This window comes from Zonotrichia albicollis, chromosome 2 (assembly GCF_047830755.1).
Source record: "Zonotrichia albicollis isolate bZonAlb1 chromosome 2, bZonAlb1.hap1, whole genome shotgun sequence".
Classification (NCBI taxonomy): domain Eukaryota; kingdom Metazoa; phylum Chordata; class Aves; order Passeriformes; family Passerellidae; genus Zonotrichia; species Zonotrichia albicollis.
Genome location: NC_133820.1, coordinates 16085584 through 16112455, shown reverse-complemented (window position 1 = coordinate 16112455; position 26872 = coordinate 16085584). Strand labels below are relative to the sequence as shown.

Genomic DNA, 26872 nt, shown 5'->3' with positions numbered 1-26872 from the left:
TAAAATTCAGGATTGCTGAACTGCAAACATGGGTGCATAGGCTGGGGTTGTTTGGGCAGGAGTGGGTTTCTTTTGGGGCTATGTGTGTCATTAAAAGTGGAAAGTAGCTGCTTTATTGCCCTCCTGTGAAGTCCATGCTGATGCCCACAGACTTTTGCTGAAGAGACTGGAAGCAGTGACAAAGCACCATTTTTAAAGCCCAAGAAAAAAAAAAAAAAAAAAAAAAAAAAAAAAAAAAAGAGAAGGTCTTCTATTGCATAACCAAAGAGAAAAATTGGAAACTCTGTCCTGAAGGCAAATGCACCCATTTCTCATTCACTCTCCTCCCTTTTTCACTCCTTTTTTTCCCATGAAATTCATGCAAATCTCAACATGCACTAAGTTTTCCTCCAGGCATGATATACTTGTGTGGTTATTTAAGTAAGAAGTGGGTTGAGTAGAGATATGAGGTGTTCCCAGCAGAAAGAGCCTGCAAAAGAGTGCTCAGTTTATGCTCCTGTTCTGAAGCCATGCACTCACCCCTGAGAGCATTTGCAGGTAGTAAAGGGGAGAGCTGTCATTCTAATTATACAAAACACACATTTCCTGCTTCATTTACTTTGTCTCCTCACAGTACAGACTGTTTCTGAGTCTGCGTACTTGGAAAGGTGTCTAGAAATTAGGTTACAACTTAATTTCTAGACATTAGCACTTAATTTCTAGACATCTAACATTTTATCAAAATGAAGAGTGGTTTAAGGAGTCATTCAAGCAGAGCAAGAACTTGCTGTTATCAATTAATGCTTGAAAGAAATTACAATTTCTGGTTGCACAGGACACTTATCAGTCTGGAAGCAGCAAATCAATGTGTGTGGTCTGTAAATCCTTCCAGGATCCTTCCAGCTCTCCATTGCCTTTAAAAGTGTCTGTGTTTGGGGTGAAGGATATTGAAAAAAGTGGGGGTGAGCCTAAATTAACAAAAGTACAAACAGAAGGATTAGAGGGTGGGTGGGGTGCAGAGGGAAGCGGGGAGAGCTGTGGGTGCTCAGGTGGGATGGGGAGACAAGGAAAGGGCAATGTGGGAGGTTGAAATAAAATATAAAAACCAGAAATGGGATGTGGACATTCAGGTGGGATGGGAGACAAGGAAAGGGGATATGGACATTCAGGTGGGATGTAGAAACAAAAAAAGGGCAATGTGGGAAGTTTAAATAAAATATAAAAACCAGGAAGGGGGATGTGAATGTTCAGGATAGATGTACAGACCAGGAAGGGGATGTGGGAGGTTCAGGTGGGATGGGAGACAAGGAAAGGGCAATGTGGGAGGTTCAAATAAAATATAAAAAACAAGAAAGGGGATGTGAGAGGTTCAGGTGGGATGTGAGTGCTCAGGTGGGATGTACACACAAGGGGAGGCTGTGTCATTATGGACAGGAGGATTTTAAAGTTTCTCCCACAGTTTTCCCTCTGGTGGTTTTTGCCTCTGGTCCTTGGGATATTGTGGATACTGGCTTTGGTCCATTAGAATAATTATAACTTGAGATATTTTCTTCCAGTGGTATTAAATCCATGGCTGGAATAACTTTAATAAAGCTCCTTGACCACGGATTATTTAATGTCCTGCATAAACACGGCTCTTCCTGCCTTTCCCTCTGTCTTTAGGGATGCCAGGAGTTCCTGTTCCAGGGGAAATATTTTTGGTTGGTTGTAGAAGTTTGGATTGAGGAGAGTCCCACTTAGATTAGATTTTAGGGTTCCAGGAGCCTGTGAGAAGATCAGACCATCATTTCTCTGGGAAGCTCTCCAGTATTTCCCCTTCTGGTAGCAGAACACTTCCAGAGGGGGAATTTTAGCAGCTGGGAGTACAAAGAGCACACAGCCAGTCGTGTGGATGGTGCCTGTCTGACACCATGGAGCTGGCACAGAGATTCCTGCACGTTTTCCCACTTTCCCACTGTTTTTTTTCAGCCTGGAATGATGTCAGCACCCACGGGTTTTAATCAGTGGGATCAGCACGAGCGCCAAGTCAGGCTTTTCCACCGGTGCTGGAGGCTACTGGGCAGAGTTTGTCTTCCAGATCTGGATGAGAAAGTGCAGCAGCTCCTCCCAGCTGCTGTTGCCATCCTCCTCCCAAAGTCTGCCCGAGATCCCTCAGCTGATCTGCTCCTGGAGCCCTCAAATCTCACCCAGAGCCTGGCAGAAAAGGCAGGGAGTGGCTCTCAGAGCAGCTGATCTGCAGATCTTTGCTAACACAGGCAAGGGGAGGGAGGTGGAAAACCCTGGAGAATGGGCCAGAAGAATTGTTTAATGAAGTTTGCTGTTGTATCTTGTACGTTGTAAATTTCATTTCCTTTCGGGAAGGGAAAAGGAATCTTGTGAATTCGAAAAGAAAGGCTTACAAACACTCTGGAAAGGAGATAGGATCAAATGAAATGCAATTGAAAAAAACCTCAAAAAACCAGAAAATTGGAAGTTTTAGTGTCTTCAAAAAATAGGCTGTGAGGAAATGAGCTGCATTGAAAAGGACCAAAACATGCCAAACCTAAGCTCACAGATGTTGCAAAAGCAGGGGAAAAAGTCAAGGAGGAAGACAAAAGTTGGAGGGGAAGATAGGAGGGACATGGCATGGATACTTAAAAAAAACCAAAAAAGAAAAAATCTTTCCCTAAGTCAAAGCCATCAAAAGGCATGGCATGGCATCAAGTGCAGGGACATGCACCAAAGATTTCTCTATTGGTCCCCATTGAAATCGCAAGATTCCTTTTCCCTTCCTGAAATGAAATGAAATTTCATTACTGTTCAGAGTAACAAAAAAAAAACCAGTGGAACTATTTCTCATTGGCTTTTACATTCCTATTAACTTCCTTATATTACTATGCATCCAGTTGAGCAGAAAACTGATTTCTCTCCATATCATTCCCCCCAAGAATCACCTCTTTCAGGTGCAAATCCTTTTTTTTTTTCCCTTTCTATCAATTTTCTCATCAATTTAGCAGCTGTGCCAATTCCAGAGCTGCATCCTGAAAACAAGAAAATGGACCCAGCCCAGTTCAGTGGGATCCCACTCTGGTGTCAGTGACTGGAATTGCACTCCTGGTGATGGTGATGGTGGCTTTGGCTCTCTGTGTGGAAAGAGGTTTTACAGCCCTGCCATGGAGCTAAATTATGAGAAAGGTGAGGCAGATGTGGTTGTGCACCCTCAGCAGATATTTGGGATGGTGATCACAGAACTCTCACCACGTGGTTGTAATGAAAATGTTACAACCGTGGCTCCTGGCAAGGTGTAAGTGTTTGTAAAGTATGGCCTTAGATACTTAAAGTAAGGTATCCAGTGATTCAAAAAAACCAACAAAAAAAGTTCATGTTATTGGGGAGACTCTAATCTTGACTATGATTTTTACAAGAGAAACTCACAGAAATGTAACATAACTGAAACTTTTAGGCAATGGCCCCAGGAAGCAAATTCGAGAGCCCTGGATGGACGCTGCCACGTGTGAATGCTGCTTTGAAGGGAGATGCATGGAGGAGTTTTGCAATCCCACTGGGGAAGGAGCTCCCACAGCTGGGAACAGCAGATCGTTCCCACCTCACCTTCCACACAGATTCTGGGAGAGAATATTCCAAGATTAGGAGGTAATTCTGGCTTCAGTTTACCTGGAAAATAACACTGATTTCAGTTTACCTGAGCTTTGCTAAGCCCCACCTGCATGAAGCCCTTCAACAAGGCCTTATACTTGGTTTTTCCCCCTTCATTTCTGGTTATTCTGGATTTTTCTTTCTATTGACAACTATTACTGATATAGAAAGACAGTGAAGAGGTGATGTCATGAGAACTTCTGCTGAGGTTTTTTTTTCCCTAAAATCAGGGCCTCAGCAGGTGCAGATTTTAACAAATTGTGTTTAATGTCAGGGTTTTCTTCCCTTTCAGGGATAAAAATTTTAAGTTTAAATTAAGATTTGTAGGAATCTTTACAGAAAAAGGGAAATTTTATTGTTTCAAGGGTGTTGTCCTTAATACACTGGTGTTATCATGATGGTTATTGTATTTTACAGTTTTTAAATAGTATTAAATGCACTCAAAAATAAAACAAAAAAAATCCCATTCTGCAGAAAATTACAGGTAGAGTCTGTGGATATAATAGCAATAATATACCAGACTTTTTAATATAGCTGGTTTGGCTCTTGTGTATCCTGCTCTTTATTCTTAACACTGTAATCAAGTGTAATTACAGGTGTAGACATTTTAATTAAAGGTGAATGAGTTTTAATTAAAGGTGAAAAAAGTAGAATTGGACCAACATTAACAATGTCTCTGTGACCTAAGCTGAAGAATGTCATAGTATATACCTACGAAAATACTGATTTTGACAAAATTTTCCTGTTGAATCTATGAAATTCCTTTGTGCAGAAAGTTGTGCTTTAAGGCACAAAGCAATCAGGTGTTGCTGCATTTGTGGGACAGTGGGAAATCTGTTTGCCACTGAGATTTGCAGGTTTTATTTGGTGCATTATCAGCAGATAGCAATTAGCAGCTTCTCTGCTAAGGCTACTCATGGAGTATGAAGTTACTACACTTGTTGGCACAACTGTGATGTGAAATATTTGTTATGGGCATTTTATTTTCCTTTCCTGACTGCAGCATTCTTTGGACTTGGCTCCCAATGGGGAATTTTTGCTCAGTTTTACCCCTGAACAAGGTGTCCCACTGTCCTTGTAACACGAGATTACCAGGGCAGCAAAGACAAAAATGCAAAGCACAGGAGCAGATAATGGGGATATTCCATTTCTGCCTGCACAGAATCCTCTGCTCCCTCATGGGGATATTCCAGATATTCCTGCACAAAATCCTCTGCTCCCTCATGAGGATATTCCAGATCTGCACAAAATCCTCTGCTCCCTCATGGGGACATTCCAGATCCATCTGCACAGAATCCTCTGCTCCCTCATGGGATATTCCAGATATTCCTGCACAAAATCCTCTGCTCCCTCATGGGGATATTCCAGATCCATCTGCACAGAATCCTCTGCTTCCTCATGGGGATATTCCAGATATTCCTGCACAGAATCCTCTGCTCCCTCATGAGGGTATTCCAGATCTGCACAAACCCCTCTGCTTCCTCATGGGGATATTCCAGATATTCCTGCACAAAATCCTCTGCTCCCTCATGGGATATTCCAGGTTTGTCTGCACAAAATCCTCTGCTCTGGAACTGGCACCAGATGAGCCACTGAGCTCCCTCCCAACCTGACCCACTCTGTGATATTTGCATAACATTTGTGACCTTGAATTCAAGTTTTCTTTCTCGGCTCTAAAATGATCTTTTTGACAAAGATGCAACTTTTCCACTGTTTTAAAAGCATATCTGAAAAACTTTAATACACCCAGTTCAGTGATAATCTTGTAGTTTGTAACCATATCGAGAGTGTTTATTGTTGGTCTGAAAAAAACGCAACAAAATCTCTTTCCTTGGTTAGTTGGAAATGTTTGGGAATTTTTCTTTACTCAAAGAGAAATCAGACATTTACACCAAGCTCTTCATGTAAGTTTGATGTTCAAACATTGCCAAGATTAGTTTCAACTAAAAATGGTTTGTACCTTGACCACTTTTAATGTACTGTGTTAAATAAAATATTTATCCTTTCTGTGCTCTTTCTGTACCCAGCAAACCAAGACAAGAGTAGCTGCTATATTTTTATTAACAATGTTAATAAATAAATAACATAAATACTGATGCCTATATAATTTTCTTTGCATCTTGAGGGTGTTTACTCCTGATCAGAAGTAATTTTCTATTGATATGACATTATGGGGAATGTCATATAATTTCCTTTCCATCTCCTTTGGTGTAACTCTTGAGCAGACAGTTCTTAAAGAAAAAAATATTGCAGGAAAATTATTTTTCTGGTCCACAACAATTTTTTTTCACAAGTTTTGCTCTTTCATTTAAGTGATATAACTGAAAAAATAATGGCAAAGAAGAAACAACTGAATTGAGTTACTGAGAAACTGGAAAATGAAACAGTTTTGCAAACCTCACTTGGACAAATCTGATGTTGATTTTGAAATAATGAACTAATCAATAATAAATAATCAATACCAAAATAATCAATCAAGAATAATCAATACAAAAAATTCATTTTTCAGAAGTCTTTGATCAGTTTTCCTTATGTCTCTCTATGTCTTTCAAAGATTCATAGCTTATCTTCCTTAAATCCCATTCTCTATTATCTATGATTTTTCATATCAAAGTTTGTGACAATATTAATGACATAATCTTTTTGAGGTTAAGAACAAACACTAATGATGATGAAAATATTTGCATGCAAGGGAATGTCAGACCAAAGGGTGGTGCTTTACAAAGACATTTTATTTCTCATGTGTGTCACACTAGAATTACAATCAGTGTGATATTGGAGTATTTATTATCAGAAATTTTTTGAATAAATACACTGCAGTGATGGAGCAAAGTCAGTTCTGTTTTCTGATGGTTTCTGCAGTCCCTGCTTTGCTTTACTGAACTTTGCCTTACTGGGTCTATAATCTTTTCCAGTTTCATCTTTACATTTCAGATATGATGTTTAAAAACATCCTTTTGACCCTAAATTTAGAATATCTATATTCACATAATGCTTTGATACCCCTCTTTTATTAATTTTTCCTTTAATGAAATAAGAAATGGCATACAAATTCTGTTTGTAGAGAGAGGTAATTCTGTTGTTAAATCAATCTGTGAGAACCTCTAAATAAAAATTTTAATTTACAAGTGGATTACACATGTAGCACCCCATTGTCATCTTTTAAAAGCTATAAAACTAAGCATATAATACAGATAATTTATGATACATTTGGATTGTCTGAATAATTTGATTACAAACTATTGCTACAAACAAACCTTGTTGCTGTTATGTCTGATCTCTTACAGGAATCATATTTCTTCCAGGAGTTATTTTTGATACTGATGGCCTTTAATGCACACCAATCAGCCTTTACTCACACACTGCCATGATTGCTTTATTTATTTTAAAAATGAGGAAGGTTCAGAAAAAGTTCAAAAAAGTTCTGTCACTGAGAGCAGTCTTGGCTTGAAAAACAAGCTTAAACCCCGGCTAATTGATTTAATATTCCAATTTTTCTATTTGTCAGTGGGCAGTTCAGGCTGGTGGAACCCTTGAGCCCACAGCATACTCCAAAATCCTTTTCCCTGCATGTTTTTTCAAGTCCCAGCTATGCAGTGAATTTTGTTAATTAGAAGAATGTTTCCCAACCCAGCAGGCTCCATCCCCAGGAGCTGGGGTAGGGCACAGTGTGAGAGAGGAGAACTTTGAGGGCAGGGGAAGCTGCTCACCTCTCCCATCCACCTGCACGTTTGTTCCCACAGTTATAACTCTCCTGTTAAAATCACCCATGCAGCCTCCCCTGGCATCGTGGCACCTCTCACTGTGTCAGGCTCATTTCCCCCTGTTATGAATGAGAAGCTTGACTAGGCCAATATTCAAGCAGCAATCAATTTATTATTTAAATTAATAATAAATTTAAAAGCATGAGCAATACAGCGCTGGGTACAGTGAGGGAAGTTTTCCCTCCAACTGCACATCAATGGTTGAGGCTTACAGGTATTTATAGGGGTACTCATCAGCTTTTTCAGCAGTTTCTATGTCCAATTTTTTTACTCATCAGCAATTTTTATTCCCAATTATTACATCATGATTCTATACACTATTGTGATCTTAGTTGCTCAAGATGTATCTCAAAGGGAGGATCCCAGATGCTGGTGGTCCAGTTTCCCTTTGGTCGAAACCGTGAATCCTTGAGGTGATGTTCATCTTCCTTTCTCAAGCTGTTTTTCTCTGCTTCAATAAGGCATGAGATAAGCATATTTCCTTTATATATATTCCAAAGCTATAGTTTCAAGGATACAAGTAATATCCTAAAATTGTACTTCCAAAGGTAATTATTAAATGCAGGCAAAAAGCAACATCTTTAACACTTTAATTCCAATGCTCCTAAATCAACCAGGGTTAATTGCAAACAGAAGATAGGTTCAAAGGCCTTTTTCCATGCTTTATTCTCCTCAGTTATTATTAGAATTCCCAGCTCTCCTATTGTCAGGGTCCACACATTTTGCATTCACAAATACACACATCGCCTGTTTGTACCTGACACGAAACACAACTTTGCATCTCACATCCCACACCTGAATTTCCTGATTTAAAAACTTCTCCCCTCCATAAAGAATATTTAACAAAGTTCCACTGAAACACCCCAACTTTTGGTACCAACCAGAATTAAAATGAGTTTGAGCCCCACATGCTGAGGTGGTTTTCCATCTGTCTGGCTCAATATTTCAATTGACTCACCTTTATGTGCCTCTGTGTTTCCATACACACAGCACCTTGGATTTCTCAGATCCTGTTTCAAGCCCTTCCGAGGAAATAAGGGCTTGTCTGCCCCGGGGAGCTGTTGTGAAATACTCTGGAGTGTGAATTTAAAATGCAGCACTCTGCCTGCATTAACTCCTTGTGGGAATGCTCAGTTCTGCACACAAAATGCTCAGCAGCTTCCTTAAATCCGCTCTGCTAAGATTGGAATGACCAAAACCAGGTAATCCTATATAAAATAGGATATATAAAATATAAAATATGCTTAAATTGATGTATTTTTTTCTTTAAACAACCTGGATGATATTTACATTTTAATCAGCTGTTATCATCCTAAAGAGTTTCACGCATTTCCCATTTTGTGTCCCCAGTATTTGATTTGGTTGAAAGCAGTTGATTGTGGTTGAAAGCAGTTGATTTTGGTTGAAAGCAGTTCCTGGCTCCAAATTCAGTGTGTAGCCTTACAAAGTTGTTGTGCCGTCACAGCAGAGAGGCTGAGAGTTAAATTGTTGGGAACTGAGGGGTGCAATTTGAATTTGGTGTGTTGCTGAATGGCAGTTTCTGTTTCACACTGCAGAAATGCAATATACAGCCCACTTTCACTCCAAGATTTGGGGTTTTTGTGGACTGGATAATTAAGGTTTAGTCCCCCCTTGTCACATAAATCCTGACTCATGGGATGCTGCATCCTGACCAAATATAAACCCATATAAACCAAATTTATTTTAATCCCTGTGCAGCCCTCCCATTTCTGTTGGAATTACCTGCACTGCCCTCATAAATCCTGAGTAGGAGCAGGGAGAAGTGAAGGGAGGGGACAAGGTTAAAATATACAGAGAAATAAACCAACAAAAATTAATGAGTAGGCACAGCCCTGCTCAAAAGAATGAGGAGCATTCACCCAATTAGTCTGGACAGATTTTTCCACTCAGGGATGGTGGGTGAGAATGCAGGACCTGGTTTGTGTTGTGGATACTGCAAAATTTTCTGCATTTTTGTAGTCGGTGTAATTGTCTCTGTGTTGGAGCGAGTTAATTAAATGTTACTGCAATATTTACTGGTGTCTGTTTGGTTTTGAAAAACACTTAATTCTATGTTCCTGTCAGTTGATTTGCTGCCAAAACCATCTTGTCTTCTCCATGCTTCTATTTTGGTTTATGTTACCTTCACTAACCCAGTGTGGTTGTATGAAGATGTTGCTCTACATGCCTCTGATAAGGAGGAAGAAACTGTTACAAATTAAAAAAAAAAAAAGGCATAAAAAAGTTGTTTAATGTTTATTGTCACTGGAAAGGTGGTTCATTAAGAAATTAAAACATACTATCTCAAAAAGTATTTCACATATTAATGTTTCTTATAAAATTCACTTAGTGCTGTATGTGCACAGGAACTTTGTGAGAGATCTTTGATATTTTTTCACCTATCTGAAATAGTTGCAGGAACATTTCTATTTTGTGGGCACCACAATTTAAGTAGGGTATTTCCTACTTATATAGGAAGAGTAACAGATAATTGAGCAGGGTTGAGTTTCCTCATGATTCAGCTTGTGGGTGACCATAAACCATCCCAGCAGATTTTTTACTTATTTCTACCAGCCAGGATCAAGGTAATATTTCATGGTGAGCTTCCTTCTGTGCACCTGACCCTTTCCAATCAAGGCAAACACACCCACCTCCTGCTGCCCCAGTTTTTCTCGGCTCTGTGGTAAGAAAGAGCATTTTCAATGCATTCTCTATATTGCAAACCACCTCTTGTGTTAAAATTATCGTCGTGGCTTCAAAGGCCATGTCCTGCCCGTGGCTGTGCTGGAGCCACATTCCAGGGACAGCCTTTCATAGCAGATGCCTGGACTGTTTGAGTAAGGGCTAAACTATGGGCTGCATCTGCTGTGCGTGCCATTCAGCTCCAGAGGAAGGAGTAGAGCCTCTCCAGATGAAAAGCTGGAGGATAACAAGGCAATTTGTGGGACTCTGCTCCTGGAACAGGTCATTCTCTGCTTGCTCTGAATGAATCCGTTTGGCTTTGTTTGGTAAAATGTGTCAGCAGAGCCCACATTTCATTGGAAACCTCTTGGTGAAGCCACAAGCTCTTCAATTTATGGGCTGAAGCTGCTTTTTGGGGTAGATATCAATGACAAAATCCCATCAGTGGATGCAAGGCAACAAAAATGTGTTCATTTTCCCTCTGGAGATCAGCTGGCAGATGCATTTCTGTCTGTCACTCAACTCAACTCACTCCAGCAACCTGAGAGTGCAAAATTTCTAGTCCTTAAGAGGAACAAAAATCACACATCATTGGGATCATAACTTTAGAAAATAAAGCCCATTAGGACAGATGGAGGGATTCCTCTGCCAGTGTAGCCTAAATATGGGAATGGGAAAAAGATGTGCAAGAAAAAGAATATGGTTTGTCTTCAAAGATGTTTAGGAACAGGAAAACCACTTGATCTCCATGTCTAGAAAAGATGAGAAGTAATGAGCATCAGTTACAAGAAAGGTGCAAGATGTATTGTAGGTGAGGTTTCAGGATTTCCTGTCTTTTAATAAAGGTTTGAAGGTTCTGACCCTTTAATAAGTACACAAATCTGTAGCTCAGAACTCTGTGCCAGAAAATTGCCTGTGTTCCATGCACTGGAGAGGTTGTGGGCTGTGAGGTTTTACATTCTTGTTCTTGAGAGAATGTCCTGAAGAAGAGCAGAAATGGACTCACTCTGCATCCACTTGGTTACATGAGTTAGGCAAGTCTTTTGTGGTAAATTAATTTTATGTATTCATTTCTGAGACCTAAAGATATCCCAAAGTGTCATTTTAATTCTTATCATGAAGAACATTTTCTTTCCCTGCCTCCTGATCTTGAATTTGCATTTAGTCCTCTTGATTCTTAAGTCTTTGGGTGCAGGCTGTGATTTCACCTTGCTAAAAAGGGAGATTTCTGCATAGCTGTCACCTTTGTTAGGCAGATGAGAGACACTTGTGGCTGCTCCTTGCATTACATGATGGGACATTCCTTTACATCTGTCTGAAGTTTTCTCCTGAATGTAGTTTTTTAGCTCTATTTACGCCCAAACACAAAATCACTTGGGATTTTCCCCTTGACACGTGTCAGCAGTCAGAGTTTTTTACTTCTGCTGTTAAAATCGCATTGTGTCCTCAGTATCAGAGAGTTCCTGAGCTCAGGAGATCAGAGGACAGAGCTTTTGAAACGCAAAGGTTGTTTGGTGGCTTGCTGATTGCTTGTGGTTAACCACTATGTGAATTTAAATACAAAGACAGAAAGTGCAAAGATTTAAACAAAAACAGTCAGTAAGTGGAGTTCTGGAGATGTACAGCTGACATTTATTCCCTGTACCATCATCCTGATTCTCCAGGGACTATGAGGACTGGAGATATTCCAGAACAGTCTGGACACGATGCTGTGCCATGGACATTTGCAGGGTTAAATGTCCTGTGGTGTTTGCAACACTGCTAACATGACTTTTGTTTTTTAAGAAGCAGTTTGTGGATTTCTAAAAATATAACAGCCAGACATAAGTATGTGATTTCTTCTTCTGCTTTTGCATAAGAAAGTCCTCACGTGCAGCTTTTTATTTTTTGGTTGGTTGGTTCAGGTTGTTTAGGTGTATATAAGGAAAGTGTAGGGTTAGCTGTAGTATTTTTATCATGTACAGAATTAAGTTTCAGAAAACAGCACAAGGTTATGCTCTTATTTCTGTTTCTATTTTTAAGATTTTCATTTAATGTGCATGTATAATTTAATAAATATTTCTACTTGCATAGAAGTCAATTGCATGAGAGCAGAGTTTGCTGCAGGAAGGTTGCTGTGTTCATGAAGCACAGAAATTCTCTTGCCTCTGTGTGTTTGGTGAGTATTTTCCTCACCAGAACACTCCCTACCTTAACTGTCTATTACATTGTGTGCTTTTCTACAAGCTAAAAAAGGAGAGACATGTGGTGGTTTTGCTCTGGTTTTAAGTGCTTGGAATATATTTATGATTTGTGGATGTTTTGGTGATGGAAAATGGGTGCACTGACAGAAGATCACAAATTTCGTTGTTTTTTTGAACAGGTCATTATTCTGTTTAGGATTTTACTCACTGATAAACAACCCTCTTCATTTAGCCTAAACTAAATTTGTAGTGAAAAAAGAATATTGGAACTGTCTCAATGCTATATGACTGTATTAACAAAACTGGCAGCTTAATTAATAACAAGTAATTAATTAATAAATCTTTCAAAAGTTATTTGTATTGCCACTAAATAGTTCCGGTTTAAATTCAGAAAAAATATTTGCTTGGCAGAATGGTCGGAAACATTCTGCCAATGAAAGGCTGCTGGGAGATAACATGAGAAAACATGATTAGGTAAGAGCTTCCTAAAATAAAACATACTTTTCTCAAGGTTAGATAAACTGCAGGTCAGATAAACTACAGAGCTATAAGCATTGTTATATCAGCTAAGAAAATTGATTTATGAACCTGGATCAGCTGTGCTACAAATGCTGGAAAAAGTAAGAACCGCCTGTGCCTCTGAGGCATGGAAATTCCATTCTTTGTGCCTTCAAGTCCAAGAGTTCAAGGGGCTTTTCTCCTTTGCAGCGGCTCCCGTGCAGATGTTTATTCTCCTCCTGCACCTCTGTTTGTTCGCGTTCGGGAGGCAGGGCTGGGTGATGCCCAAGGTGCGTTCCTGCAGCGCATTCCCAGCCTCTCTCGCACAGCCCAGCCCTCCCCTGACCTGACCACAACCTCCCTCGGGTCCCAGAGATTCCCACAAGCGGCGATGACTGGCTGGGAAAGAATCCCGGTGCATCCGAGCAGCAGGAAAGCTGAGCCCTGGCTGTGGGACACGCAGGAAATGCAGGGAGCAGGGTGGGTCTGCCTTGGGAACGGGAATATTCCAGCCACGCAGCCAGACCTGGCAGCCTTCGGCTTCCATAAACACTCAGGGAGCTCTGTGCAGACTTGCTCTGCCGGGCACATTCTGCTTTCCAGTTGCATTCTTAAGGAAACATGATTTTCTTCACTGACTACAACTCCACACATTGATGCTTAGACACTCTGCATTTCATTAGATTACACTCAAAGTGCTTTTGGAAAGGGATTGGAAATAAATCCAAATTGAGATTTTTATTAACTAATGAAGCAGTTTAAATATGCTGTTTGTTTTTTGGTGTTTCTTGTTTTTTATTTTTTTAATATATATTACAGAATCACAGAATAATGAAGTTGGAAGAGACCTCCAAGATCATCAACTCCAACCTATGCCCTAACAATTAAAAAGCATAACACATTAAGATAGATTTGTTGTATTAAATAAAGCACATGGCTAACAGAACTGTTTGTATCTGTGATTAAAACTTTGTGAATTGTACAATGTTCCTGGCTGTCCTTGTCCCCTGGTAACTCTGGCTGCGCTCTGCTTGCACAGACAGGGAAAATCTCAAGGTGGCTGGAGCGGGAGCAAGGCTGGTGTGAAGCTGTGTCACATCCCAGTGAGTGAGCGTGGCTGAGGGAGCTGGGAGGCATCCCAGGGTCCCAGCTGCCCAAATCCATTCAGGTTCTGAAGGCAGCTGCATCCCTGGGTCATGATTCAGCTTTCTTTAGCAATTCTGGCAGCACACACGTCTGCGTGTTGGTGCAGAGCGCCAGTGCAGACATGACATTCCCATATTCCTGCCCTGGTGGATTGCATAACAGCTTGCTGATAAATATTGAAATTCCCTGTTAAAGAGCTTGCTTACCTATAGGAAATTATTCTGAAATAAGCTGTGGTGTGAATGCAAATGTTGTAGATATTCTGAAATCTTTCCCTCCGTGGACATATTTACATGGCAGACAGCTAAGTAAACTTGGATGCTCCCATTCCAAGAGTCTGCTAAATTCACTGACACAGTTTTGCAGATTAAATTATTCCAGACAGGTTCTCCACATGAAGCTATTTATGTTGGGGAGAAAAGCAAAACAAAATTCCTGGTCTGAGACAAACTATGAGGAAAAATACCTGTGCAGGGAGTGATTCTAGAATATTACAATGCATTATTGTGGCATTCACATTCTCTGAAAAATCCCTTCACCCAGGAGTTTTCTCCTGAGAAGCTGAGAGGCCTCAGAGAAAAGGAAAACAATTCTTATCTCATTTGCTTCTCCTGTGTTGTGCTCATGTGGAATGTGTTTGGAGATTGTTCACCCACAGGTGATTGTTTCATTGCATTCTGCTGTGGGTTGTTTTCACTCTTTGGCCAATCAGGGCCAAGCTGTGTCAGGACTCTGGAGAGAGTCAGGAGTTTTCATTATTATCTTTTTACCATTCTTTCTGTATCCTTTCTGTATTCTGTAATGTATAATATAATATAATATAATAATAAATTAGCCTTCTGAGAACATGGAGTCAGATTCATCATTCCTGCCTTTGTTGGGACATTCCATGCAAATACAATACTTTTTTTTTTTTTTTTTTTTGAGACAACAAGACTTTTTCTCTGGACATCTGTAAATCAGTGGGCTGATTATAAAACAATGAAAGGTTTCAAGATCCTATAAAAGCCAGCTTTTGTCCAAATTCAAGCATTCTTTTAGAGACTCTCCCTCAGGCATTCCCCACCTTGCTGATTCATAGCACAAAGCAGAGTTTGTTCAGGGTAAATCCTTCCAGCCCTGCCTGCCCATCTGCCAGGGGCTGTCCCAAATCCAGAGCAATCCCACATCTCAGCCTGCAGCTGAGGAAGCCCAGGGCACGGCTGTGGAAATAAATCCTCTGTGGAATGGGGAGGCAGAGGATGGATGCTCTTCCTGCTGTCCCTGTGAGAGTGGTGATTCCTCAAACACCAAAAACAGACCTGACAGTGCTTGTCCCTCAGAAGGCCTCCAGACAACATCCACCTTTTAAAAACCCTCCAAAAGTGCCAAGGGCAAAACAATAATCATCCTTTTTGTGAGGGCCTAGAGGGTGAAACATGATCTTATCATCTATTTTCTGGAAGTAACCTGAAACTCTGTAAATCAACCCTTATTCCAGTGCCCTCTTTATTTGATCTACATTTCATTTTGATCTCATTCTTTCTCTGTATATTTTATTCCCAAGTGTATTATAATATTCTAATTTTAAACTGACATTATCTCTTTTCTTTGGTCACGTAGAAGACAAAATCCTGGTGAATATTATAAAGAACAGAAAGTATGTTTTTCTCTAAATATTTTTTCTAGTTAATTGTATTACCTACAGCCTTTGTGGGATGGTGAGCACAGGTGCCTCCTCACTGAAAGCATACATCCAGTTTTGACACCATAATTCCATAATTCCATTGTCACCTCTGTGACAGCAGGTAAGAAAATCGAGGCTCATGGCCTGGGGATGTGACAAACCAAATTGCACACATAAGCACTGGCAAATTATTGTAATTTTTCTTGAGAAGATGAGAGGCCTAGGCTTTGGATGCTGGAAATGAGGTAAAATGCATCAATATTTAAGTACTTTTCAGTTCCCATTGTGTGTGGATAGAAGGAAAGAACTGGAATTTCTCCATAGAGGATGATTGGTAATGGACAAGAATTTTCTCTACATGAACATAAGGAAAGGGTGACAACTGTGGAAAAATAACCTGGATTTGGGCATGGTGTGGACGTGTGGGAAGAAAGAAAGAATGGAAAAAGAAATTAAGAGCACATCAAAGAGAAGTCTGTACTATTCCCTTTCCACAGGTGGAAAAACTGAGGCAGAGGAGCAATTTACACTTATTCCACTTTCACTTGTCCTTGTCAGAGCCAAAAATTTCTACCTCCCAGTCCTAAACATTAACCACAAGGCTACTCCTCTGTACTATTATATCTGCTCTTTGTTTTGCCTTGTTTTCAGTTTTCAGAGTGCCTCTGATCTACATAAACATGTTGAAACACACTGTGATTCAGGTGCCTACAGCTGTGATGTTGGAGGATGTGGTTTTATTTCATGGATTTCACCAGCTTTGAACCAGCACTGCAAGAGGCTGCATGTGGGGAGTGTAATAAAGAGCAGGATAAAATACATTTCTCTAAATGAGACTAAGGTTTCAAGTTTATGTGCATTTGGTTTCTTGTGAATTAATGAAATATTTTATTTTTGCAACAAATCCAGCAGTTATTTGCACACATTTCTAGGACTCTTGCAAGTGTTATGCAAGTTCCTTATTCCTCCTTTTGAGTCCTTGCTGTAGGTACATGGACTTGCATTCTCAGAGTCTTGAACTCTGGCCAACCTCCTCCCACCTCCCTTTTTTTTAAAGGAAAAAATCCCCACATGCCAATTCCAATCTCAACAGCAAAGTATTTCAGGGATTAAAATCCAACATCACCTTTCTGCATTGGTACTCCATTCTTAGAACTAATATGTTACCTGAAAATAGGGAAACTTTCAATCATGTGAGTGTGGCCACACATTAAATTTCAGCTTCTGTAATTTATGCATGCTTGCTGCCTGTTTCTTCAGCTTCCTGGGCTGTGATCACTCCTGAGCTGTAAAATGAATTTATTTGAGTGGGATCTGTTCCCACCCTGCTCCTGGAGATCCGCAGCAGCAATGGTCAGGGCAGAGAATTTCCACATTCACTGGGTTCCTTAATCAGACCAGTTCTAACAACCACAAAATGGAAATATTTTAGGAAGCAACTTCAAAACTTCTTCAGCTATCCAGTGTGGTTTTCCACTTTTCAACAGGGGGTTAATTTTTGGTCATATATATGTACAAGCCCTCCATGACTCGAACAGTTTTTTCTGGAATATAAATTGCATATCTGTCATTTCTCCTGGAGTTATTCACTCACCCAACATTTCCAAAAAGCTCATAAACTCAGCAGCCATTCTCATTTCAGGTATTTCACCAGCTGATTCTTGCTCAGACCATAAAGTATTTTTTCTACAACATCCTGATTCAGAGATCCAGATAATTAATTTAAAGTTTGGTTCCACTTTAGACATTCTGAGTGTGAAACAATTTACTACTTTGCATTAGGTTTTCCATCATGGTAGTGAAACCTAAGATGGTTAAACCAAGGAAGTAAAAAGGATTTTTTGCTTTTATAGCTTTTACAACTGTGAAAATCTTGTCACTGATGTTGTTAGAAGAAATATTTTAGCCTTGCAAGTTGTATCTATGGAAGAGAGTTCAGAAATACATCAGTAGCTTCTTCAGTATAAACAAGCTGTTCCCTCCATTCTGGGACAAAAAATGCAACAAATAAAATATTGTTATGAATATGTATCTCCTATTTTCTCTTACATTCTGCATATTTGATAAAAACCCCTTACTGGAGCCCTCTTGCAGGTGTTCCATCACAGAGGGTGTCTTTTGTTTGAGTGCCACATAGTAAACAACAACCTAATTCATCTTTTAATTGCTGACATTATCAGTTTTGGCAATCTAATTCAATGTTATTCTTATTTTCTGCTGCAAATGCTATGTTTGTAGTTTATGTTTTCATTATTTTCATTTTTTTCCCTTAGACATAGAGATGACAATGAAAGTCACTGGAGTTTGGATGCAGCCCAGGTTTGGGGCAGGATTTATAGATGGTGACGAGTCTTGACCAAGTCAAAACAGTTTTGGCAGAGAGGGATGGAACTGGGCTTAGAAATTGAAATATATTTCTTGCAAAACAGTATTTTATTGGATTTTTACTGTGAAAAAATGAAAGTAAAAAATTATTTTCACTATAGGAAAAATATTACTTTTTTTACTCTTTGGGACAGGTTTGCTTTCTTAAAGCAAGTTTTAAAGTTTTCACTTTTATCTTTGTTAAATCTCACATATAACACCATTTTCTCAGCTTTCTTGTTAAATTATTCTGATGTGCTTAGAGAACATATTCAAGATCAGCACAATGCCATGCACATTAAAAAAAGTTCATTTATAGCTTTTTTTGAGAAGAAACTTTTAAGTTATATATAAATAGAATTTCGTGCATATTCATTATATACATATATATGTGTTCATATATATGTGTTCATAGTATATATATGTGTTCATTTATTTATTAAAAACATACAGACAGTGGGGAAAATGTTGAGCCAAAGAGTTTGAGTTGGTAGCTAAAACATCCCATTTTTATTTGCCCACTATATTATTTATTAGAAATTAGCTAAGAACTTGTGTGTATTTTTTGAGACTCCTTTCATAGGGAGGAATGATGAATTTGACCCCATGCTCTTAGAAGGTTAATTTATTATTTTATGATACTAGAATATATTAAAGAATACTATGCTAAATTATACTAAAGAATATAGAAAGGATACAGACAGAAGTTTAAAAGATAATAATGAAAAACTTGTGACTCTCCCCTCCAGAGTCTGACACAGCCTGGCTGTGATTGGTTGTTAAAATAAATCACATGTTTAAAAAAAATCTCTGACCACATTCCAAAGCAGCAAAACACAGGAGAAGCAAATGAGATAATATTGTTTTCCTTTTTCTCTGAGGCTTCTCAGCTTCCCAAGAGAAAATCCTGAGCAAAAAGAATTTTTTCAAAAAAATATGACAGTAACAAGCTTGTGAGATGTATAAAAGAATATAAAAATTTTGGCGGGTTTCTTAGCTTTATTTAGTGACTTCAAAAATATTTCAGGAGTTATTAGAGAGACTTTCTTGTTACAATGGAAATATTGCAAAGGAATTTATAAGCCCTGTCACAAATATAGTCACAATAAAAGGGACATGTGTAAAAATCTCCTCCCATGCTCAAAAGCTCTTGCTTTACAGGCAGCTGAGATCTCTGTGCTCAGGTTTTACTCTCATTAAATATGCTGGGCTGTAAAATGATGTTCCAAGAGCACTTGAGCCATCTGTGCAGAGGGGGGAGGCCAGACACACGTGGGTGTCAGCCTGATTTTAATCTGCATGAGTCAGGGAGGCAGCATTTTCAATATCCGAAGCCAGGCAGGGCTGACTCACCTTTCCCTGGGCCATGGATGGGTCCCTCTGTAGCCCCTGGGATTTCCCCTGCTAAACATCAAAGGGCTGCAACAAAGAACAGAGGTGTTAACCCTTCCCAGAGTCCCTCACAATGGAAAGGATGAGTCAGCCAGGGCACACGGGAGCCTTTTCCAGGTTTTTACAACACCTCACCTGTCCAACATCGCAACTTTTACTCCCCATGCCTGATGGGGAGGTTGCTGCCTTCAGTGCAGGTACCAAGGTTAATTTACACCAAGGCCATTCAGGGTTTCTATTTGTTATTTTGCCATTTCAGTGGCAAATTAAAGCACGGTGTTATTTGATTTGTACTTGTGCTGTGGAGCTGAACATGAGCAAGAATACAACCTGCAAGTCCAAAGTTCCCACCTCTTCCTGTGAGCCTATTAAATGCATTTTGTAAGGCAAAATCAACTGTGGGGTCAGACCAAATGGGATGAGAACTTATTCATAGAGAGCTATTTTTGAAAATATTTTTTAAAATAATTATTAAAAAAATAGAATTAAAATTATATTTTTTTTAAATAATGGCTCTAGAGTGTCATTAAGCATTAATTTAAAATAAAGTGCTTTATGACACTCTAGAGTTTTATTCTATTATTGTTTACGTACCTGGCTTATTTCATTATTATTTACAAAGCTTGCATTCACACAAAGGGTTTGCAAAGATAAAAGTTACATCATTTTTATTTTTTGTCAGTAATCTATTTTAGAATTTACATTACAAATTACATTACATTACAATTTTTTTCTAATTGCTTGTATATAGAGGTTTTGCTAACACTCATCAGCTAAACAGAACTTCTGACAACAGAAGTTAGCAATGATGATTTTCAGGGTATTTTCAGCCTTTTTTCAAATTTTATGTTAATATCTTTAATAATTTTATGTTACAATTTTAGTACTTTTATTAGGATTTTAATAATATGATGTTAAGATTATTTCAGCATTTCTTCAAATTTTATGTTAATATTTGTAATAATCTTAAATTAAAATTTTAATAATCTTTTGTTAAGCTTTTAATAATATGTTGTTAAGATTATTTCAGCATTTTTTTAAATTTTATGTTAATATTTTTAATCATCTTATGCTAAAATTTTAATAATCTTTTTAAAGATTTTAATAATATTTTGTTAAGATTATTTCAGCGTTTCTTCAAATTTGACATTAATAGTTTTAATAATCTTATGCTAAAATTTTAATAATATTTTCTTAAGATTTTTAGCACCCCAAGATGCTGGTGCAAATGTACAGAATAAAATATCCATTCAAAAGCATTTTGGTGAAAAGACACTCCATTTCCTCCCCTGTTTTTGATAACAAATTTAAACTTTTTTGGACTGAAACAACCATGAGTGAACCCATTTGGCTTTGAAAAGTGGAATTTTGGCTGTGCCTAATTTTGGAAATAACTCTGAAATTGATGTCAGAGTGTGAAGTGATGTTCCATAGAGGAGTGGGTGCTCCCACTGGTGTGGTGTTTGTGGGGTCCCCAGGATGAGGAGAGAGATGAGAATCTGACTCCATGTCAGAAAGCTGATTTATGATTCAGAAAGCTGATTTATTATTTTATGATATGGTATTATATTAAAAAATTGCTATACTAAAACTATACTAAAGAAACAGAGTAAGGATACATCAGAAGGCTAAACAAGAATGAACAACAAAAACTCTCGACTCCTCAGAGCCTCGACACAGCTGGACGGTGATTGATCACTAAAGTAAAACAATTCACATGCTGGGTAAACGATTCTCCAAATCCCATTCTAAAGCAGAAAAACATGGAGAAGCTGAAACTTCTCAGCTTCCAAGGAGAAAAAATCCTGGAGAAGGGATTTTTCAGAAAATATCACAGTGACGCACTTGTGTCCCATTTTGCAGTGGGTGTCGGCGCACGGAAATTTGAACTCACTCAGGGCTTGTACCACGCAAATCTCTTCGTCCTACACTCCTCCATGCAGGAGGGAGGAGGCTCTGCCAGGAACGAGGCATCATTTGCCAGGATTTGTGGGATCCAGCCTGAAGAACAGCTCCTGGTGCAGGGGTTGGAGGTGGCCGTGAGTCACCAGGGCTGGTTCTGGAGGAGCCGGAGCATCAGATAAAGCAGGAGCCGGCTCCGATGTGCAGGGGTGGAAAAGCAGCGAGGTGTCTGCCTGGGCTCTGGCACGGCATCCCGCTGGATTTCGGTGCTGGATTCCAGCCCTGGGCTCTGTGGAGGCAGGAGGTGCTGGCAAAGAGCTCTTCTGACCATGCCCGAGGAGGTGGTGCCCTGCAGCGCAGCCGGCAGCTGGGAAAAATATGTGCCTGAAAGACGTAGCTGAAAAATGTAACTGAGAAATCTACCTGAAAAATGTAGCTGAAAGATGTACCTGAAAAATGTAGACAAAAAAATGTACCCAGAAAATGTACCCAAAAAAATGTACCTGAAAAATGTACCCAAAAAAGATGTACCTGAAAAATGTACTCGAAAAATGTACCCTGAAAAATGTACCCAAAAAATATACCCAGAAAATGTAGATGAAAAAATGTACCCAAAAAAATGTATCAATAAATGTACCCCATTAATGTACCTGAGAAATGTACCTGGAAAAATGTACCCAAAAAATGTACCCAAGAAATGTACCTGAAAAATGTACCCAAAAGATGTACCCTGAAAAATGCACCCAAAAAATATACCCAGAAAATGTAGATGAAAAAATGTACCCAAAAAAATGTATCCAAAAATGTACCCCATTAATGTACCTGAGAAATGTACCTGGAAAAATGTACCCAAAAAATGTACCCAAAAAATGTACCCAAGAAATGTACCTGAAAAATGTACCCAAAAGATGTACCCTGAAAAATGCACCCAAAAAATATACTCAGAAAATGTAGATGAAAAAATGTACCGAAAAAAATGTATCCAAAAATGTACCCCATTAATGTACCTGAGAAACGTACCTGGAAAAACGTACCCAAAAAATGTACCCAAGAAATGTACCTGAAAAATGTACCCAAAAAATATACCCCAAAAAATGTGCCTCAGAAAAATGTACCTGAAAAAATGTAGCTGAAAAATGAACCAAAAAAAATTGTACCTGAAAAATGTGCCCCAAGAAATGTACCCAAAAATGTACCCAAGAAATGTAATCAGAAAAATGTACCCAAAAATTGTAGATGAAAAAATGTACCCAAATAATGTACCTGAGAAATGAAGGTGAAAAAATGTAGCTGAAAAAATGTACCCAAAAGATATACCTGAAAAAATGTACCTGAAGAATGTACTCGAAAAATGTACCCAAAAATATGTACTTAAAAAAATGTACCCAAAAATGTACCCAAATAATGTACCTGAGAAATGAAGGTGAAAAAATGTAGCTGAAAAAATGTACCTAAAGAATGTACCCCAATAATGTACCCGAGAAATGTACCTGAAAAATGAGCGTGGCTGCCAAGGAGCAGAGCAACACCAAGCTGGAGGAAATCATCCAGAAAGCATTTTCTGTTCTCAGAGGTTGAAGAATTAAAATTTAAAACCAGGCATTCTTCTCCCAAATATCCAAAAACAACCACGTTAGTCATTTGCTGCTAATGCAAACATGATTAATATATATTTAATTACTGTTTTTTCACATTATACAGGCTCTCCATCATTAACAGAACTGATAACAAGGTGCATGTAAAATTTGGGTTCTTTAATACTTCTCAATTATGTTCCTGAATGTAAGGCTTTTTTATTATCCTTGTAGAGGCAGAATGCTAGCAAAGCAAGTTCAGTAGTTTCTAAGAAAGCAGTAGAGAAAAAAACACTTTATTTGTCTCTGGGAAAAAAGAATCCCAAAGCTGGTTCACTAAGCAGTGCTATTATTTTGCACAGGCTTTAAAGTTTGGTGTCTGGGAGAGGAGTGGTTGACCTGATATGGTTTTTAGCATATAATTCCATTAAATAAGACCTGTTAAAAGCAATGTGCAAAGCCTACCTAAAGCCCCAAACCAGTAATTTTCTTACTAGATCACATCAAATACAGAGTTTGTTCTGTTGCTGTCTACAGCAAGCAGCTTATGTGATCTCCAGCAAATGATGATGTGCCTCAGTTCTCTGCCTCTAAAGAGGAGTTCTCATCTTTATGAGGAAGCCGCAAGGATTTTATTAACCTGTGTTCATTTGTTCAGATATTACGAGCACTAAAACCCCTCTGCTGAAGGCCCAAGTGTGGTCCTCAACTTGCCTTTTAATTCCTGGCTTCCTTTAGTGCATTCAAACCAATTTATAAAGGAACTGACTCTAGGGGTACTGGGCAGGCAGAGCTCCAATACCTTCAGCTCTGAACTCCCAAAAACTCACACATGTGCCCAGAGCAGCCCACCTTCAGCGAGTCATTGACTTCAGCAGGATTATCTACACCTTGCTTTTTAAAAAATGTTCCTCAGTAAAAACTGGTTTCAGAATTCCCCCTGTCTTCCTGTGGAAACCCAGAGCACACAGGGAATATTTCTCTGTCTGCTCTGGGGTGCCCTGACCCCCAGGGCAGCACTGACTCTGACCCTCATCCATGGAGAAAGTTTCCCAGACTTCAAGATAACCTAGAATCCATAAAAGTGTGAAATAGATTATAGAGAGCAGGGTAGGTGTGTCACTTGGTGAGTAATTGAGGTTTTGGGGTTTTTAGTGTGTTTTGGATGGACGCAAGATGGAGGGCACAGGGTGTTGTCCTGGGTTTCTCCTTCATCCTTCTTCTTCCTTCTTCTCCATGGGTTTGGGTGGCATTTTGTAATTGGGCAGAAAAGTCCCCATTGCAGCTCTTTGGGATCAGTTATTGGGTTTAAAGGGAAAATAATCCAGGTGTCAGTTCTTCATTGGATAGTTCAGCTTTAAAAGTCCTTGGAACAAGAGATTGCTGGCCATTTTGTGCCTTTAATGAAAAGCTGCCAAACTCACATTAGTGAGACTGTTTTACTGATAAGAAATAATAAACACCTGAGTGTGAACATGAAACACCATCTCAGGTGCCTTCAATCCAGTCCCCGAGAAACCCACAACTGCTACTGCCACATCTTCCCACTGCTCATTTCCATCTCTGCACTTCTCCAAGGTTTGTGAGGGTGCTTTGAGTGAGACCAGCAAGGAGCTCCAGCATCTCCTCCAGCCCAGCCGTGCTCCTTTCACCCCCTCCTTGTGGAGCAGCTTCCTCCCAGCCCTCTCCTCTGCCTGGCTGCTGCCAGGAAGGAGCACCTGCTAAGTCAGGCCAGCTTTCTGATCTGGCTCCAAACTAACCCAGGGAGTTTTTTTTTCAGTGAGATCACTGAGCTGATTCAGTTACTGTTCAACCACGTGAGGGCAAAGGCAGCCGTGGGGATGGGAGCACAAGAAGGGGATGGCAGCCTCCTCCAGAGCCTGGGCTTGGCTCAACCCAGCTGCACTATTGCACCATCTGTCTAGGAAAAAAAAAAAAAAACAACACAGCTAAATATTTGCAGAGTGGACAAATAGATGGATTTTTGTTTAATAGTTTTGCAAATTAGTGCTGTTTTATATTGACTTTAAAGCCATTACCTAGTTGCCAGGTGCTGTCTGTGCACAGAATGGAAAAGCAAAATGTTTTAGCTCTAACATATGGGACAAAGGTGCCCTGTGACCTGCTGAAGCACCAGGCTGGTTGAGTTCACTCATGCCAAGCAATCCTTTAGAAGCATTTTGTTCCAAAAAGACCAAGCTGAAGCACTGGATTGGATCCTGTTCTCAGAAAGGACTGGGAAATACTGCAAGACAACAAAGCAGAATAAGAACAGAGTTTCTCCGTGCTGCCCCTGCTAATATACACTCACAGGAGAAAAGGAATTATATGAGACAGGTTATCTTGCCACAAAAAAGATAAATTAGGCACGAGATTTGTTCTCAATAAACCTGGTGCTCACTGTTGTTTGTCAGCCTGACCAACTGTTAGGATGTTTTAAATTTTTAATTAGTTATTGAGTCTATTTATTTATTTATTCATTTTTATTCAGTGACCTGACTGCTCTGGAATTCCCTTGATGGCTTCTTTGTCTGCCTCTGGAAGACAAGTCCTTCTGGTGTCCTTTTCCAGCCTTCCTACACTGCATCAGGAAAAAGCTCAGAGCCTGGGAGGCCAGTCCTCTAAGCACCTTAAATGTGAATTTTATTTAGGCCTAGCCCTTTTGAAAGCATTTAAATAATTGAAATTCTCTCAGATGAGCTCTTTCCATATTCTGTCATGAGCTCTGTCTCCTTTGTTGCTTGGTGTTTGTTGAATTAATTCTCAAATCACAGTGGAGGCAGAAGGTGAAGAATTCACTTTTTGGTTAAATTTAGCTGCCAGCTAAATGCAAGCTGGGCTTTGTCTTGCTTCACTTTCACCATCTGCCCAGTGAAACAGGGGTTTGAATGACAATGTATCATTAGAGGAATTAAAAATATCTGCTGTGAACAAAGTTGTGCACTCTTCCAGAAATTCCAGGGCCGTAGTTCTCCAAATCCCTTCAGTTTAAGCAGAGCTCCTTGAGAGCATGGCACACTCTCCAGGCTGACCCACTGAGAGCTGAATCCCAAATAAAAGCAAGGAACAGGCCAGGATGATATCCAGGAGCAGGAGAGCAGATAGAGGTGCATTGTTGGGTCACAGAGGTGACCCATGGGCTTGTCCCTGCACACAGCTCTTTCTTATTCCTGATTTATTTATACAAAGACGTTCTCATTCAGAGCAAACCATTGTTTAGTTTAATCCAGAGTAAATTAAGCAGGAAGAAATCCATGTGGAATAAAGCCTTGAGAACAGGCTTCATGTCCTGTGCCTTTTGAAAGTAATTAAATGTCTTTGTAGACTCTTTTTTAAATGGAGCTTTGCAAAGAACTGCTATTATCCTGGCTTTAAAACACATTGTCCTCTATCTATTGCCCAACCTGGCAGATTAAATGACACACACTGCCTGCCTAGAACAATCCCCTCGAGTCTGATACTCAGAGTAACAAACAAAGGCCAGCTTTATTAACCTTCAGACCCGTGATAGGTGGTGTGAAGGTTGTGATGCAGGTCAGAACAGCCTCTTCACCAATCCTGTCACACACCAAGGGGTGCAGGCTCCTTCCTTCCTTCCAAATGCAGCATCTCAGGGTGAGACCCTGCACCCAGTGGTCTGAGTCACAGCTGGACACGAGCCCAGGTGTGCCCAGATGTGCCCAGGTGTGCCCAGGTGTGCCCAGGTGTGCCCAGGTGTGCCCACATGGCCAAGGGCACCTAGCCTGTGTCAGCAATAGCGTGGGGATCCCCCAGGGCAGAGATTGTCCCTCTGTGCTGGGCACTGCTGAGGCCACACCTCCCATCCTGGGTCCAGTTTTGGGCCCCAAAATTCATATTTAGGGAAATTGAGGTGTATCCAGGGAAGAGCAAAGGAGATGGTGAAGGATCTAGAGAGTCAGACCAATGAAAGGTGGCTGAGGGAGCCGAGGGAGTTTAATGTGAAGAAAATGAAGATCATGGGGGACTTTCTCACTCTCTACAACTCCCTGACAGGAGGGGCAGCCAGGGAAGCTCGGGCTCTGCTCCTAGGGAACAAGGCACAGGATGAGAGGCCACAGCCTTAAG

At 39.8% G+C, this 26872-nt stretch overlaps 1 long non-coding RNA gene across 2 annotated transcripts; it reads right to left on the bottom strand.

The window, feature by feature from the left end:
- Positions 1–7471: 7471 nt before the first annotated feature.
- LOC141728323 (uncharacterized) lies at positions 7472–8443 on the bottom strand. 2 transcript variants are annotated; one of them, XR_012579242.1, is made up of 2 exons: positions 8338–8443; positions 7472–7830 (listed from the first exon to the last, which is right to left on the bottom strand). It is a non-coding gene; the product is annotated as an uncharacterized LOC141728323 (long non-coding RNA). The 2 variants fall into 2 exon arrangements; XR_012579241.1 differs by having other exon boundaries at positions 7472–7827; positions 8338–8423.
- Between the last annotated feature and the right edge of the window lie 18429 nt (positions 8444–26872).